Source organism: Panthera tigris, chromosome D3 (assembly GCF_018350195.1).
Source record: "Panthera tigris isolate Pti1 chromosome D3, P.tigris_Pti1_mat1.1, whole genome shotgun sequence".
NCBI lineage: Eukaryota > Metazoa > Chordata > Mammalia > Carnivora > Felidae > Panthera > Panthera tigris.
Window position 1 is genome coordinate 68,069,897 of NC_056671.1, and position 15,367 is coordinate 68,085,263.

General features: G+C 50.7%; 1 protein-coding gene across 9 annotated transcripts in view; it reads left to right on the plus strand.

Annotated features, from left to right (window-relative positions):
* CTIF (cap binding complex dependent translation initiation factor) overlaps nt 1-15,367 on the plus strand; it is a 293,230-nt gene that overhangs the window by 14,816 nt on the left and 263,047 nt on the right. Inside the window, exon 1 of one of the 9 annotated variants that reach the window (XM_042961320.1) lies at nt 12,181-12,200. The exons of the other annotated variants lie outside the window; for them this stretch is intronic. The gene's annotated coding sequence lies outside the window, so the exon portion shown is untranslated. Of the gene's footprint in view, nt 1-12,180; nt 12,201-15,367 lie in introns of those variants that run through there. 9 annotated transcript variants of the gene reach the window in all.

Sequence of the window (15,367 nt, forward strand, 5' to 3'; positions counted from 1 at the left end):
TTTTTTAAAGCAAAGAGCCCTTTTATATAGTCTCCAGTTTCTTTCAAAAGCAAATTTAGACTTTTTTTGCAAATTTAGACTTAAAAAAATTTTTTTTTAATGTTTATGTATTTTTGAGACAGAGTGAGACAGAGCACAAATGGGGGAGGGGCAGAGAGAGAGGCAGACACAGAATCTGAAACAGGCTCCAGGCTCTGAGCTGTCAGCACGGAGCCCGACACAGGGCTCGAACCCATGAACCGTGAGATCATGACCTGAGCCGAAGTCAGACACTTAACCGACTGAGCCACCCAGGCGCTTCAACAAATTTAGACTTTTAAACCATGACTTCTGTTATCCAGCATTTGGATAACCAGAGACTGCTCTTTTTTTCAAGTTTATTTATTTTGAGAGAGAGAGCATGGACGTGTGTGCTAGTGGGAGAGGGGCAGAACGAGAGAGAGAGAGAGAGGGAGAGAGAGAGAGAGAGAGAGAGAGAGAGAGAGAGAGAGAGAGAGAGAGAATCCCAAGCACGTTTCTCGACAGCACAGAGCCCGATGCAGGGCTTGATCCCACAAACTACAAGATCATGACCTGAGCCAAAACCAAGAGTCTGATGCTGAACCAACGAGCCACCCAGGCGCCCAGATAACCAGAAACTTCTTAACTGGCACCTGAATAACTTTAGCACAATGGCAGTTAATACATTTAATTGTTGGAAAGATCTTAGCACCTAATGTGCTATAATAAAGAGTGTTCTATTTGACATCCATTTCCCAACCAATAATAAATACTCTTGTCTAGAGGTAACTAAGGGGGACATTTTAGATCTAACTCGTTCCAATAAACCTGTCATAGTTTTGTTTTATTTCATATCTATCTATCTATCTATCTATCTATCTATCTATCTATCTATCTTGAAGTGGAGATCACCGCTTGTAACACGGGACTCAACATTTTTAGGCCAGAATAGTCTCTTCTGCCTTGTGAGCAACGGTGTCCATATTTTCTGAACCAAAAATCAGGATATGCATTTGAATATTTGAAATCAGGATTTCGCTTGATTGTCACCTTAGATCTGAATTGGGACTCTAGGGTCTCATTCTCAAATTTGTTGATGTGCTTATACAAATCAAAAAGATTTTTGTGATAAAATATATTGGCCCTACCTCCTGAGACGTATTTTCTCTTTTTAGTTTCCTCCCAAATATCTTAGCTCCTATGTTCCCAATACGATGTGTGTATGGGGTTTCCCCACCACCAAACGATTCTCTGACACCAGCTGGGTATTCTGCAGTTCAGCTCAATACTGACACTGTCTACGTGGAGATAAGATCAGATCCCACAGGAGAAGGGCTCAGTCCTACAAGACACCCCCTTGCCTCAGAGATAAGGTCAGATCCCACAGGAGTAGGGCTCAGTCCTGCAAGATATACACACCCCCTTCCCTGCCCCAGAGATCCCACAGGTTAAGGGTTTAGTCATTTAAGACAGCTTCCCCCAACGCACACACCAAATTCAGACGCCTCTGACTGGCCACAGATTGGAGGTTCCAGTGACCCCACTCCTTAGGTTTGACTAATCTGTTACAGCGGCTCACAGAACTAAAAGGATGTAACTCAGGAACAGCCAAACGGAAGAGACGCGTAGGACAAGGCATGTAGAAAGAGCAAAGAGCTCCCATGCCCCCTAGGAGCATGCTACTCTCCCCAAATCTTCATGTGCCCACCAACTGGAAGCGCTCTGAACCCCATCCTGTAGGTTTTTAGGGACGCTTCATCACATAGGCGCCATTGATCAAATCATTGGCTATTGGCCACTGATCAACCTCCAGCCCTTGTTCCCTTCCCGGAGGTCAGGGGGTAGGACTGAAAATTCCCACTTTCTAATCATGTGGTTATTTCCCTGGCAACCTGCCCCATCCTTAGGTGCTTTCCAAGAGTTCCCTCATTAACATAAACCCTCTTTGGGCAGAAAGGGGCTTGTGAATAACAAGACGCCTTTTTCTCTCTTAAATTCCAAGAGATTTAGGAACTCTGTGCTAGGAACATAGGTGACCGAATCTATATTTCTTACCATCAATCACAATATCATACTCCTTTATTAATATAACGGTGTTAAATCAGGGGCCCTTCCCATCCCATCCCCCAAATTCCTAACAAACAACAGAATAGTTGCCTGTGTTACCTGTGGAAGCAAGTAGCTTTGTGACCTGAGCAAATGGTGGATGTTTACTGCCTGTTCTAGTTTCTATTGCCGTGTAACAAAGCACCCTACAATTGAGTGATGTAAACGGTAACAGCCCTCCCTTCTGCTCAAGAGTCTGCAATTTGGGCAGTGCCCGACAGGTGCAGCTGGCCTCTGCCTCCACCCGGTGTCAGCTGGGACGGCTCAACCTGGACCCTGGTGCAGAGCCACTTCCAAGATGGCTCCTTCCCGTGGCTGGCGAGTTAGGCCGGCTGTTCTCCGTCCGTGGGGCTGCTCGGGCTTCCTCAGAGCGCGGTGGCTGGGTTCCAAAGTGAATGTCCCAAAGAAACAGGAAGGAGCAGCTGCCAGTTTCTTACAGGCCGGACTGGACGCTGGCTCAGTTGTGAAGTTGTCGCCATCGGTCAAGCAGTCACCGAGTCTGCGTTTGGGGGTAAGGGACAAAGATCCCGCTTCTTGAAGCGAGCAGTGTCAGACGTTCTGGGGGCCATGTTGAACCACCAGCACTGGTCTCACAGAAAGGGAGCATCTTTCCTTCTCACAGACCTTCTCCCTTCACGCATCTTCACTGAAGATTTCACAGTCTTTTGTGGCGGGATGAAGAAGGAAATGTTTATAAAACCCTGTTTGTTTCGTTTGAACTCAGTTATAGTGAGTGTTTTGTGTAAAGTCCCTTTTATGTTTTAAATTTTTTTTTTTTTAACATTTATTTATTTTTGAGACAGAGAGAGAGAGAGCATGAACAGGGGAGGGGCAGAGAGAGAGGGAGACACAGAAATCCGAAGCAGGTTCCAGGCTCTGAGCTGTGAGCACAGAGCCCGACACGGGGCTCGAACCCACAAGCCCTGAGATCATGACCTGAGCCAGAGTCGGACGCTTAACCGACTGAGCCACCCAGGCGCCCCTGAGATGAGTATTATTATCAGCCCCATTGTTCAGAAGAGAAAATTGAGACAGAGTTCGCAGAGAGGTTAAGTAACTTGCGTAAGGTCACACAGCTAGGAAGTGGCAACAGCAAGACTCAAAGTCAGCAGTCTGGCTCCAGAGTCGATGTGCTTACCCACTGTTCCATGTTGCTGCTCACTGATGGTCTCCTGTGGAAACTGGGTAGAGCAGGGGCAGCTGGTAGAACTGATGTGGGGGTGATCAGCATCTTCCCCTTATTCCTTGGCTCCTCTCTCTGCAGCCTACAGGGCCCTCGGACCATATCTGATGACCTTAGGAGGCTGACAGGTTAGCAGATTAGTAGGGTCCTATGCTCGTAGAGGGGACTTTAGCTTCTTTCGTTTTCAGTAGGATGAATTGGCCCCGGTTGTTGGGAACTCAGGCCGGCCAGGACTTGGAGAGAATGTTATTCCCTGGGAACGAGGACTCCAGGCAAACACCATTTCTAGACGATCGTAATTATGCCCAATAAAAATGAGTGCTCTGAGACCCAGGTCCCCATCTCAGAACAGTAACTGGAAGAAGGCATCTTTCAATTAATTGCAATGCCCCCAAACAAGTATTAAAACCAGTAAATCTATTTGGAGCCAGTTCCCAGGGCCAGAGTGATTTACCTCCGAATGGAGCCATAAAATTCAGCAAGGGCGCACTTCCCACGCAGAATGTCACCTTCCCAGCTCCCTCCCGCCAGCAACTGGTAACTCCTCCTGCTGGGGGTGTTAGGCAGCGTTTCTTGGGGAGAGGGGAGCCTGGGGCTGGGGGTGGGGTGGGGCAGGGGGGCCCTTGGGGGGCCTTCCATGTATGCAGAGTAGCTGTCTGGGTTGAGCCCCCCTTTCCCACAAGTGGGGAGTCTTCAGGGATGAACTGTGACTCCTCAGAGCAGGGGAGGTGAGGGTGACTCACTTTTACTGCCAGTGGAAAGCTGACCTTGATCTTGGTGGTGGTTTGAAGGTGACTGGAGTCTTGAGGGAGTTTATTCTTTAGTGTTTTCCTGGTCTCAACAATGGTATCTATTCAGTTTGGTGACGTAAGAGGATTCCTGATTCCTAGTGGTCCCCCGCCCACGTCCCTGGCCCGTAGGTCCTCTGCCCTGTACAGAAGGGTCTGTCCTATTCTGAGGTTCCTGCTGCCACTGCCTTCTCTCCTAGATTTGTGTCCCTGCCTGCCTCACTGGGGCTTGGGACCCCCGAGGGGGTATGGGGTGGGCTGTTTCCAGGTGCTCCCCTCCTGCCCCGGGGTCCCTGACACTAACTTCTCCCCGAACCAGCAGCACACTGCTCCCCTTGACCCCCCCAAAATGATGAAAGAAGCTTCCTAACAACCAGGAATCCCAGTCCCTTCTCTGCTGGAGATTCTTAATTTGGGGGAAAGGCGTTTAAAAAATCTTCAGGTTTTGGGGTGGGGGGGCGCCTTTCAGGCCACTCTTTGCTCTCCCTCGGTTTATCCAAACTGGGATTTTTCCTTGTTCTCATGAGCCACCTCTTGAGAAATGCTCCCTCCCTGTGCTCCTGCTGTCTCAGGCATGACCACATTGGTCCTTGGGAGTCCCACAGGCCCAGAAGGTCCCAGAGCGAAACGGGATTTTGTGGGAGGCAAATGCTTTGCCTGCTGCATGGAAGGCAAGCCGGGACCTCGCAGGCCTGCGGGGTGATACCGCCCATGTGGGGATGACCACAGGTCAGTGCCACAGTCCTGGGGCAGCTCCATGTGCTACAGACGGCCCCCTCCGAGGCCTTGACGAGGGTCCCCAAAGCCTGGCTCTCCTCTAGCATACTTCATCAGCTTAGGTTTTTCATTTGTTTCAAGTCCTGTTTATGGCCGATGTCCCCACTGTTTTCCATAGATCCCAAGCTCGAGCTCCGCAGCTCTGCTGTGTCACCACGGAGTGTCTCTTTTTAGTTTGCCCTTCCCGGCTGTCGAGGGCTTTTCCGTCCCTTCCCCTACAGGAAACAGCTGAGAAATCACCAGGATTGTCACACCCTTAAATAACACCAGCTGCCACTCATCTGTGTCGTATTTTATGAATTTGCCAAGTGCTCTCCTGCCTCCTGTGTGGAGTGGGTAGGTATTATTATTGTCACTCTACGTAGATGCTCGAAGAGATTAAGTCTCACGTAGGACTTTGCAGCTGACAGCAGAAACAGAGGCCACATCCTCTCACTTTCAATCTTGTGCTCTTTCTACCTCATCACGGAGCCAGCCACAGACACCAGGGACAGATGGGTCTTGAGCTTTACTTCTGTAAAATGGGGTCATCGTACTGCCTATTTCGTGTGCTTAGGACAGTGCCTGCTGACAGTGCTTATCAGCTCTTAGGAGGGGTAGTAGGATCCCCATTGTGTGCTTTGGGGGGCAGGCAGATCGCATGGCTCGGGCACACCACCCAGAAATGCAGATAAAACCCTTGCCCGGAGAACCGTCGTGCAAGGTGGGAAGATTGGGTCCGCGTGTGTGGCTGTCCTGCACCTGTGTCTCTTGGTCCAGCCTCCTGAGGTCACTCCCTTTCCTCTGCCAGGGCAGGTCAGCCAGCAGCCCAAGGGCTGTCATGAGGCAGCTTATAGAGCTGAACTAACAATTCTTTGTGGGAACACGGTGCCCTTGAGCCAGGGATCTTGGTGTGCTCTGTGCACCTTTTAACCTCAGCAGGGCTGCCAGCCCATTTTACAGACTGAGGCTGTGGCCACCGGGCATTCTGGCCCCCAGCCTTGCCCGGTGTGCTACCCTCTCTGTGTCACTAAGCGCGCGTGCGCGCACACACACACACACACACACACACACACACACACAGGTTCAACCCACCAACAGGCAAGTGTGTGGTGTGTAAAGGAAGGGGAGTTCACTCATTTATTGAGCCAGTGTGCACTGCACTATCCCAAGCCCCATTCTAGCTGCGGGGGGTGAAGCTGTGGGCAGGACTGACACCCTCCTGGAGCTCTCTGACCACAGATGAGGCCATGCTATGGAGGGGAATAATGCAAGGCCAAGGGCCAGGCGTCTGGGAGAGGAGTGGTGACCGGAGGGTGGTAAGGGCAGATCCCGGAGGAAGTGGGGGGTATCTGGGAGAGCCCGGGAGCATTGTCTGCTTGAGGAGCTCAAGGCCACTGGGGCTGGAGGGCAATGAGCAAGGGGGAGAAGGTGGCCAACTGGCAGCGAGGTCCTAGGGGCCAGATCTTGGGTGGACTTGGAGGAACTTGGACTCAATAGTAATGTAGGAAGCCTCTGGAGGCTTTGAAGGGTGTGATCTGAAACCAGGGGGGGCTCGGATTATTACCTGGGGTGGGAGCTCTCCCTTCCAACCTGGCCCAAGGCTGTGATTTGAGAACCTCCAGCATTTCCTGCATTTCTGGCTTATCCCAGAGCCTCCTGCCTGGAACCCTCGAGGAAGCCTGTCCCCATTCTGGACACTGCAGTGGTCCGGTAGGGGCTGATGTAACCCTCCCCACAATGCTGAGCCCCAGCCACCGCGGCTGTGTGCTTTTGCCGAATTTCCTCTCCCGACTGTGAGCTCCGGGAACGCCAGTCCATCTTTGTACCCCTCTCACTGAGCGGCACATAGTAGGCCTCCCCAAAGTTGGTAGGAGGAGAGGAGGTAAAACCCCAAACTAGGTCTTGTGACTGGGCACCCCCCTCAGGGGAGGCACTTAGAAGAGAAAGAGTTATTATCCGGGCCTGGAAGGGTTTGTGTGTGGGGATTGCCCTCTCGAGGGTCAGGAGGGGAGAGGCTGGTTCAGCCGTGACGCAGCAGAGACATTAGGGATGGCCTTCCCAAACTGGGCCGTCACCCCATTCCACTGCTCCATTTTGATGGTGATAGTTGGGATGTCGGCTGCCGCCTCGGGGCCAGCCTCTTCCTCTCACACGCCCCTTTGAGAGGTGTTTCCCTTTGTGTCATCCAGAAGGAAATGACAGCTTTGGGAAAGCTGCAGAAATCCCCTCGAGGATCGCTGTGGCTGGATGAAAAGACAGGGACTTTTGGGAAGGGATAAAGAACACTGGATCCCAAAGAACAGGGCTTCCTGGCACTCCTCTCTGGCGAGCAATGCCTCACCGCCAGGAACCCACCTAGGTCAGGGCCTGGCTGAGAGACTGCGGATTTGGATTTGGATTCAATCATTAAATTTTTTTTAAAGTCTAGGAAACAGAGTTAATAGTCTCATTTATTCAACAGACGTACTCAATAAGTAATATTGAGCAGCATCTATGTACCAGAGTTTTGTTTTGTTTTGTTTTTTTCTAGGAGCAAGAAATACAGCCAGTGAACAAAAGAGACAAAAATTCTTGCCTTCATTGTCTAGTCTTATAACGGGGGTCATCTTTAAAGAAAGACCCGTGGAATCTTTCAATAGTAACACTTGGAGTTCATGTAGGCATTGGTTTGAGAATCATTAGCTTTGGGGGCGCCTGAGTGGCTTAGTCAGTTAAGTGTCCAACTTCAGTTCGGGTCATGATCTCGCGGTTCGTGGGTTCGAGCCCCGCATCCCCGTTTCGGGCTCTGTGCTGACAACTCAGAGCCTGGAGCCTGCTTCAGATTCTGTGACTCCCTCTCTGTGCCCCTCCCCTGCTCGCACTCTGTCATTCTCTCTCTCTCAAAAATAAATAAACATTAAAAAAAAAAAAAGAATCATTAGCTTTGTGATACAGAGGCAAGGATGTTGGGGCAGTCAGGGTGTCCAGGGAAACAGGAACAGTGCCATTTGGAGGCCAGTCGGACAGGGTGGACATCCAGTACTCCTGCGATATGGCGGTGTTGGGGGTGAGAATGTTTACAAAGTTGAACTCGGAAATAGCTATTTCTGAGCATGTTGATGTTGCGGAGGTAACTTCTCCACCACTGGTGTTCTGTTGGATAGGGATATTGAGTCTTTTCTTTTTGCCCTGGTACATCGGGCTGGTGGGAAGATGTGTTCCCTGCTCTAGGGACTAATATGGTTAAGCAATTTGCAGACGAAACACAGGTCTGTTCGGAGTCACCTCATGTGGCTGGGCGCGAGAGCTCTGGAAAGAACTCAATGAGAGCAGTCAGGGAAGGCTTCCTGGAAGAGGCGGCGCCTGTTCAGAAAGAAATGGGCAAGATGTTCTCGGGGGTGGTGACATGTGAGCGTGGCTTGCGTTCTTTGGGCAGTCTGACTGGTCTGTGACAGCGGAGTTGGTGATGGTGGGACTGGAGGTTTGAGGGAAGGGGATAGTGCCGGCCAGCAGGGGCTTGGCTGGTCCACAGAAGGTTTTGCAGCAGCGAGTGACCAGATAATGGGGATGGTTTGAGTACTTAGGGTGTCAGTGAATGATGGGAGGGAGCAGAGGAATGTGAGTCCCGGGAGCCAGGGTCCTATCGAACAAGTCGCGGGGACACAGATAAATCCGTCACTCCTTCTGTGCCTCAGTTTACCTCATCTGTAAAATGAAAATAAGATTTTTTTACTCCTGGCTACTTCACAGATTCATTGTGAGTCTCAGCTTTAAGAATATATGTAACAATGCTTAAACCAAAAAAAAAAAAGTGAAGTGTTAATTCAAGACAGAAATCCAGGCTATGGTGTCAGGATCCCCTTCTCACTTCGGCTTTCTGTACCTGGGAGACCGTGAGAAGCGACAGAGAAATCTCCCTTGCTGCGGGTAAGTGACATCGGCCACGCAGCAGCGGGCCAAGGTGAGGGCGAAGCGAACTCGCCAGCACGCTGCCGACCTTTGCCATGTGATCCTCACTCAACCCCCTGAGGGAGGGAGACATAGAGGACCCTGAGCCCGGGCTGGCTGCGGTCGCCAGCTGGGGTCACCCAGCTCAGCAGCGGCAGAGTGGGACGGATGAGACAGGGCGCGGACAGGCTCTCCTGTGTCAGTCTGCAAGGGCTCTGTGGCCACAGAGAGCCACAGGCCGGGGGGCTTACACAGCCTATTCACGTGCTCACGATTTCTGGAGCCTGGAAGTCCCAGATGACGGGGTCAGCAGGGGCGATTTCTCCTGAGGCCTCTCTCTTTGGCTTATGGATGGGCACTTTCTGCTGTGTGCTCACAGGGCCTTCCCTCTGTATGTGTCTATGTTCTGATCTCCCCTTCTTAGAAGGAGACCAGTCCCAATGGATTAAGGCCCACCCTAGTGACCTCATTTGTACCTTAACTCCCTCTTGAGAGGCACCCTCTCCAAATGCAATCCTGTTCTGAGGTGGCAGGAGTTAGGGCTTCGACATACGAATGGGGGAGGAGGGGGACACAATTTGGCCTACAACACTTGCGTTCGGAATTTCTAGAGTGTGCCCTTTTGAGGGGAAAGGCACAGTCCTGGGGGCCCAGGGAGGGAGGGCCCGGCTCCTGGCGACTGCCATAGACTCAATGTGGGAGGGGGGCACCCTTGAGAGATGACAAGGAGAACAGACACCGATGAGTGAGGTGTTTAGGTGCCCGGCAAACTTGAATTAGATTCACACAAGTAAACTGCATAAACAAAAAACTCCCTGAATTTCAAAAAGGCTCAATGAACTTGCTTTATAAAAGATTTCATAACAGGTTTCCTTTACATACTGAACCTCACTAGTGTACCTCAAACGTGATTTGAGGGGCGCCTGGGTGGCTCTGTCGGTTAAGTATCTGACTCTTGATCTCAGCTCAGGTCTTGATCTCAGGGTCATGAATTCAAGCCCTACATGGGGTTCCACGCTGGACGCGAAGCCTACTTAAAAAAAAAAAAAAGTGATTTGATTTAACGCCATGTGATTAAGGTACTACGTTTTCAGAGCCTCGCCATTAAAAGCAGGAGGGACGGTCTATAATTAAGATTTTGCTGAACCTTCTTCTCCAAAGACCAGTTGAGCTCACAGGAGCTGACTACGAAAGCGGCCGAGGCACTCATGGGCCTCTGGGCCTGTCTGCTCTAGCTGAGTGTGTGCAGGGATCTGACTGGGCTTGGTGGGGGGGCACCCCCGACCACCTGGCCCCTGCCTGGGGCTGCGTCCTGCCTCCTGCTGTCCTAGGAGCCCGCCTCAGATCCGTGCCAGCCGCAACTCAACCTAGTCCTTCTAGACCTGTCGCTTGGGGGCAGGGATACTGACCCCCTATCACTTTAGAAGGCAGGGAGACAAACCAGGGAATCTGGAGTGTTGTCCAAACGTCATGTTAGCAATTTCAACCCGTAAACATTGGACTCCCCTCACCAGAAGCTGTAAACGCGGCCAAGGTGACTGACTAACTCCCAGTCCTTCCTGTAAGCGGAGCACATTGCCCCGCACGGGGTGGAGAGGGGAGGAAGCAGAGATCAGAACGAGGCCCCTTACCCCGGCGGGGGGGCCACTGTGGGGCTCAGAGGGGAGAGTGTGTGTGCCCAGGAAAGAAGGTGGGTGACCGATCCATTTGCAGGGAAGCACATCATGATTCTCAGAGCGTAAAAGCCAGCAATTTCTGGAAAAGGAGAACACTTTTGCAATCTGAGGCAGAGGAGACTGGGGTTTAACAAAGCCATTTGCCGGCTGGGTGTTAGATTCTGAGTCTGTCAAGGACAGACTTCATCAATATTGAGAACCTACCACCTACCGGGCATTGTGCTACGTCCTGAGCAGGCAGTCCTCTGGCCAGAGAGCCTTCACATGGGGTTGTAGAAGGTCCAGTACTTCGTCCCTGCCCTGAAGGGGTAGATGGACCGGGGGAGGAGACGGACATTGGCACACTGAGAAAGCAGGAGCCTGGGGCCTGCGGGTTTCTGGAGGGGTCCTGGTCCAGCTTGGGGAAGTCAGGGAAGGCTGTTTATGGAATGACTGAGTATCTTTTTTTATTAAGGTTTTTTTTTTAATGTTTGTTTATTTTTGAGAGAGAGAGAGAGAGAGAGAGAGAGAGAGAGAGAGAGAGTGGGGGGGAGAGAACGTGAGTGGGGGAAGGGCAGAAAAAGATAGGGACACAGAATGCAAAGCAGGCTCCAGCCTCTGAGCTGTCAGCTCAGAGCCCGACGCAGGGCTCAAACCCACGGACCATGAGATCATGACCTGAGTCAAAGTCAACTGACTGAGCCACCCAGGCACCCCAAGGACTGAGTATCTTGAGAGTTCAATCAAAGGGTGCAGGGGGAGGGGTCAGTCTGGCCAAGAGGTGGGGAGAGGAGTGCTTAAGGCAGACGGCACATGATGTGCAAAGGGCTGGTGGTGAGAACGTGCATGTGGCTGGGTGTGAGTCAGGTACTTCTTGGGACACAGACCTCGGGGGCCGGGGGGGGGGGGTGGCGGCGGGAGGTGAGGAACAGGGCTGGAGAGATGAGCACGGGCCAGAGTGAAGGCCACACGGGTGGAGGTGAGTCAGCTGGACCTGTCCCAGGATCTTTGCAGATCCCCGGGGCTGGGGACCCCAGTTCTGGGCGGTCTGGAAGATTCATTCTTTGATTCTGCTGTGACGTTTAGATGGCCTCCTTGTCCTTTTCACCAGGATGCCTGGTTATTTTCTGAACGGTGGCGGCCTCTACCCCTTCAGGCCAACGCAGAGCCTGGCAGCCTTCGTTGTTTAGGGTATATAAGCCAACTCAGGGGAACCGACCCATGTATATGGGTTCATGCCAGAGACCAGAAATAACCAGGGCTGTTTAAGATGGAGATTGCTCGTCTCTTGCATAAAAAGTAGGCTGGAGGGAGGCTGACCTGAGCTGGTATGCTGATTCCGTGGGATCTTGTCCGCTTCCACTCTCCTTTGCAGGCGGCCACTTTACTCAAGGTCACCTCATGGTCCAACGGGGTGGCTGGAGGACCAGCCACGTGGGCAGGAAGGAGGAGGAACTGGGATCAGTTTTCATTGGTCCACCCGTACCTGCAAGAGAGTCTGGGAAATGTGGTTTTGCAGCTGAGCCATTACCCAAGGTTCTGTCTGGAAGGAAGACCGGGCGAATGGATACGGAGTAGGCCACCAGCAGCCTCTGCCGTGGCCTCTTGTAAGAGTGAGTCGAGGGGGACCAGCAGCACCCTAAGAGTCTGGTTCCATATACCATCTCTTTCTCTGCAGCACTCAGCACCGCGCGGCCCATAAGAGATGCTGTTGAAGGAGAGATGAATTGAGGCAGTGACACAGGGGGATCTCCAATTCTGCATAGCCACCAGCAAGCCCAGGTGACCAAGCATGTTGTGTTTGGATGCATCTCAGAATATAAGCAGGACTGCATGGGCCAGGGGTCTAGTCCCACTTCTTATCTTTCTTATCTTCTTTGAGCCTCAGTTTCTCCCTCTTCAAAAAGGGAATAATCCTACCCATGCAGATTTGGGACAGGGGTGAAATGAGACTATAGACTGTATAGAACTATATTCTTGTGAGTTCGTGGTGGAGATAGGTAGCTTGGGTAGCTTCTCAGACTCTCTTCTTCCCCTAGATAAAGTCTGGAAGATTAGATTACTATTCTGAGCTCAATTGTTTATACTGGCTTCTCTCATAGTCTCTGCTACAGGCCACAGGAATCATAATATCCCCTTGTGTTTCCAGGCATCTTTCTGCCGAGGAACTCAAAGCCTTAATTATCTCTGAACCATCTAATATTCCAAGGTACAGAAGGAGCAAGAATTATTATTTCCTTCTGGAAAGTGGGCACGTAACTCATCCAAGTTCAGAGCTGCAACTAAAAACTGGTCTTTTGACTCCCAAGCCCAGAATTATTTCTCCCATAAGAGTCTCTACAGACCTTTTGTTTTAAAGCAACAGATGCAACTCTACAAAATAATTCTTAGAGGCCCAGTGCACAAAACAGGGAACAGAAGGCCGCTGGCTGTCCTGCCCACAAGATACCTCCTTGGAAATTGCCCCCTACTGCCTCTGGAGGGGGAAGTAGGAGCCCCAGCCGTCCTCTTAGTTGGAGAGACAAGGAACTTGGTCAGCGTGTGACACTGATAGATGTCACCACACCCTGGCTTGGCCCCAGCCTGGGGTGGAGACCCTCATAGTCCAGCCCCGTCTCCCAACCCAGCCGAGACTCCCAGTCTGTATCCCAAACGGGTTCTCAAGTGCTTTCATGCTTGAAAAAATTATAAATTGTGTTCTAACCGCATAACTCCAGCACAAGTAACTACAATTTGTTGTCCCTTTTCCTTTTATTTTTGAATGCCTTCTATTTTCTGCCACACTTTCCAACTTTTTAATGAATCCGCCCCTGTGTCCCCATCTGCCTTCTCTGTGGTCTACATTGTCTAATAGCAATGTAATTTTTGATATTTCTCTTGAAGAGGCAATACATTTACAGAGTTCACAAATAAAGTCAAAACAGAAAGATACGCTCCAGAAGCAATCCAAATGTTTGTTGACCTATGAATGGGTAAATAAGATGTGGTATATCCATACAAGAGAATATTATTTGCCATAAAAGGTATGAAGTCCTGATACATGATACAGTGTGGATGAACTTGAGAAACATCATGCTAAGCGAAAGAAGCCAGACAAGTTACGCGTTGTATGATTCCATTTGTATGAACTATCTAGAATAGGTAAATCCCTAGAGACAGAATGAAGGTAGGCGGTTAGCAAGGGCAAGAGTGGGGGGGGGGGGGGAAGAGGAAATCAGTGACTCAGTGGGTAAGGGGCTTTGATGTGATAAAAATGCTTTGGAACAAGTAGAGGCGGTTACACAACATTGTGAAGGTACTATGTGAATTTTACCTCAATAATTAAAAAAAGATACGCTCTGAAGTACGGAAGTATCGTTCGCACTCCGTCCCCATCCACCACACCCCCCCTTCCTTCTTGTCCTACTCTGTCCTAGAAATAACAATTTTTTAAAAAACTTACTACTGAAGATTTCAAACAGTTGTAAAAGTAGACAGACTATTCTAATGAGCCCCTGGAGACCCATCACCCAGCTTTCCCAGATATCCTCTCGTGGCCAGGCTTGATTCTTTTCTGCTGTTTGCTTGTCTACGTGTGGACTTTTTGACATGAATCCCAGGCGCCATATTATTTCGCTTATAAATAAAGCAGAAAAATAAAAGATAAGAACGCTTCTTAAAAAACATAATCACAGTAGGTGGTGCCTTTAATAATTTGTTCCTTCTTTCCTATTTCTTCATGTACTACAAGGAATAAATTCTTATTTTGCCCTCTCTTACCTCAAAGGGGACATACTGAAAATGCGATCCTGTATCTTGGTCTTTCACCTATCAGAACATTCTGTAGATCTCGCCTACACCAGCACATAGTGGCCCTCTTTGCGTTTTTCCCAAGTGTGTGATATTCTCTCATTTGGTTGCATTATAGTGTATTTGCCCATCCGCTATTTCTGGATGTGTGAGTGGTCTCCTGATGGTCTGAGCTGGACGCTGCAGACTGAGGGGTCAAAGGCAAATCATACTTGGCTCCTGGCCTCAAGGAGCCTGGGCTAGGCAGATTCTCCAGAGAAGCAGAACCAGTAAAGAAAGGGTCCTCCTGGAGCCCTCTGTTCTTTTTGTGACATCTCTTTGTGGTATTTCTAGATGGTATCTTTGTGTGGCATCTCTGTGCAGTTAGTTTGACTTCCTTCTAACATGGTGGTCTGAGCGCAGCTGGCCTCTTTCAAGATGGCTGGCTCCTCTCGGAACACAAAAACAAAAGCTGCCAGACCTCCTTCAGGCTCAAGTCTGGAACAGATATAATGTCACGTTTGCTGCATTTCTGAACATCCAGTTGCACACTGGGAAGCGTGGATGATGTTCCATCCGCCTAGGGAATGTAGTGGGATGTCTGGATGCTCAGTATCATCAGACAGAGTGCTGGACTGTCTGAGGCCCAGCTCTGGGGGGTAACTTCCCATGAGACCTCGCCCAAGGCTCACTCCCCTCTCTGCATCTAAGATGGGGATGATAGAAATACCAGCCAGTCTCCTGCCTGCCTCACAGGGCTGCTGACAGGTCCAAATGAGATGAGACAGTAATAGCCAGGAAAGGTGTTGGGTTCGGCCGGGTTTTGGGGATCCTCCCTCCCTGGAGCTGCCACCTTGAGATACAGCAAGTCCTGCGTCCACTGCCAGGATTCCTGGGGGCAGGATCTGGGAGCACAGGCACCCGTCGGGGTCGGTGGGTCGGGCTCGAGCCAATGGGGCATGAGGGGCTGACTTTCGCATTGGGTGGGGGGCTTTATAGCTTTTAACTCTCTATGCTCGTAGCAGTTTTGAAAGGTAAATGTCACTCTTGGAGGGCCTGGGTGGCTCAGTCGGTCACAAGTCGAAGCATCTGACTTCGGCTCGGGTCACGATCTTGCGGTTCGGGAGTTCGAGCCCCGCATCGGGCTCTGTGCTGACAGATCAGAGCCTGGAACCTGCTTC